The sequence below is a fragment of the Salvelinus sp. IW2-2015 genome, linkage group LG1, assembly GCF_002910315.2.
Source record: "Salvelinus sp. IW2-2015 linkage group LG1, ASM291031v2, whole genome shotgun sequence".
Lineage (NCBI taxonomy): Eukaryota > Metazoa > Chordata > Actinopteri > Salmoniformes > Salmonidae > Salvelinus > Salvelinus sp. IW2-2015.
The window spans coordinates 20,490,793-20,493,253 of record NC_036838.1 but is presented as its reverse complement, the minus strand read 5'-3'; the positions used below and the strand labels follow the sequence as shown (position 1 = coordinate 20,493,253).

At 39.9% G+C, this 2,461-nt stretch overlaps 1 long non-coding RNA gene across 1 annotated transcript in view; it reads right to left on the bottom strand.

Moving 5' to 3' along the window:
* LOC139028290 (uncharacterized) overlaps positions 1–2,217 on the bottom strand; it is a 20,916-nt gene extending 18,699 nt beyond the window's left edge. The window contains exons 1-2 of the long non-coding RNA XR_011480472.1: positions 2,116–2,217; positions 1,782–1,966 (exon numbers count right to left, since the gene is read on the bottom strand). This is a non-coding gene — a long non-coding RNA (uncharacterized lncRNA). The remainder of the gene's footprint in view (positions 1–1,781; positions 1,967–2,115) is intronic.
* Positions 2,218–2,461: the final 244 nt, after the last annotated feature.

The following is a 2,461-nucleotide window of genomic DNA, read 5'->3' as shown; positions in this document are numbered from 1 at the left end:
ATATAAAACATTTCATAAGAATAGACAAGCATAGCAATGGAAAGACCCAGATCTTGTGATTCCAGACATAATATCAGATTTTCCTAAGCGTTTTACAGCGAAAACACAATAAATCGATAAGTTAGCATACCAATGTGCAAACGTTACCAGAGCATCGATTCAAGCAAGAAGAGTGTATAACGTAATCATGCAAAATATATTAATTTTTTCACTAACCTTCTCAGAATTCTTCGATGACACTCCTGTAACATCATTTTACAACATACATATACAGTTTGTTCGAAAATGTGCATATTTAGCCATACAAGTGTGTTACACATGAAAATAGTAGGAAATCAAGCCTCAAATGTCGGACGTCATCTTTCAGAGTGATCTAGTTTAATCGAAGCTAATCATATACTTGACTAAAAATACAGGTTGACAGGAATCGAGACAAATTAGTTCTTAATGCAATGCTGATTTACATTTCTAAAATTATCCTTACTTTCTTATACAGCGTTCGCAAAGAGAAGCTATAACAAACAAAATGGCGTATAATGCGTTTTAAAATATTTCGACAGAACAACGATTTATAATCTATTAAATATTTCCTTATATGAGGTGATTTTCCATCAGATCTTCTTGGGCAATGTATCCTTTTTTGGTTCTAATCTTCTTTTGGTCGATAGATGTCCTCTGTCCTTCGAAATGTCATAACCGATCGATACGGGACCCGAAACGTAGCCCCAAAGATTTCAGAGTGACGACAAAGAAATTCCTCAAAATCGACTACGGATATAAATTGTTATAAACGGTTAATTAACTACATTATGATTGTTTTTAACAACTATAACGACTAAAAATGACGGGAAATTATCACTGGCTTAAACCATTTGGAAGGAGGCAGGTCTGATGTCCAATTCTTGCGCAGACGCATGCAGGAAGAGAATGGTACTTTCACGTTTTCGTGTTTTATAGTGGCTCTGATTGCGCAATTCGAATCTCACTTCAAAGCGTGATGACGTACTGACACAGAGGAAAGACGTAGGCAGTTGTCGGTTTCTCCATAGCAATCTACGCAGGCACCTTAAAACCGACCCAGATCAGGGGTAAAATTTCTGAAATCTGACTCCCTGTCAGGAAAAGTGTGTGGAAGTAGTTCTGTACACTCAGAGACAAATTCCAACGGCTATAGAAACTAGAAAGTGTTTTCTATCCATAATAACAATAATATGCATATTGTACGATCAAGAATTGAGCAGAGGCAGTTTAATTTTGAGACCAAAAATGCTAATGCGGAAGCAGCAGCCTATAGTTGCAAGAAGTTAATGTCCGTTGGTAGGATATACGTGCTTTCAGTCAGTCCATTTATTTTCCGGTGATGAACGTTAGCTAGCAGGATGGAGGCAAGGGCAGATTAGCACTCATCGCCTGATCCTCGCAAGGCACCCGGATTTTTGCTCGAATATAGTTTCCTTCTCAGCGAATCACAGGATCGGGGCTGGTCGGGTGTCTGCAGTATATCCTCGACTGACTCATTGAAGAAGAACTCCTCGTCCAATTTGAGGTGAGTAATCCTAAGTTTATGATGTCAGAAGCTATATTTTGGTATAAGAGACGGTAACAGCAACATTATGTAAACAAGTGTTCGCACAACCGGGAAACTTAAACAAATAAAGCAATGATTGATTGGTTGAGAGCCGATAAGACGGCAGCCCTACCCTCCGGCGCCATCACGTGGAATTTAATAAAGACATTTATTGTACAATATTATGGGGAATGGGAACYAGTGGGCTACTTACACAGTGTTGGGAAGGGATCACAGCAGTGATTGAATGAGAGTATGAGGCATAAGTTGAGGTGTTCATAGTCTTCAATGCAGGTCAGGGATTGAGGTGTTCAMAGGCTTCAGTGCAGGACAGGCTCATCATGGATGGATGGTGTTYGAGAAGAGCTCAACTTCCACTGAGGGCWGGACAGAATTTCACTGGGAAGACAAAATACAATAACACAAAAGAGCTAAGAATGAGTTAGTCCAAGCAAGGAACAAAATCATTGATGTGTAATAATGTGATTGTGTTTGTGTATTTGATTGACTACATACAGTAATGASAGAAAATTGACAGGTCTACTCACAGTGCTTGGAGAGGAAGTGGCTTCCGTTCATGTCAGGAGAGAGTTGACAATGGTAGTGGAGTGGTCATCACCTCTTAATCAGGGAACAGGATGGGACTTGCTGTCGCTGTAAATACAAATTGCAGATACATTCCATTGCAGCAGCTCCATCATAGGTTTGTGCAACATGTATTTCCATTAAGTTAAACTCAGACATCTCAGATTTCGTAAAGTCAAACAGACTGTGCATCACGCCCACTTGACACATCAAAGTAGCCCAAGAAACGTTCCTGAATAAAACCCTGATCATCCCACATACCTGACAATAACTGACAACTGCGAGCAGACTGGTGGCACCACACGTCCC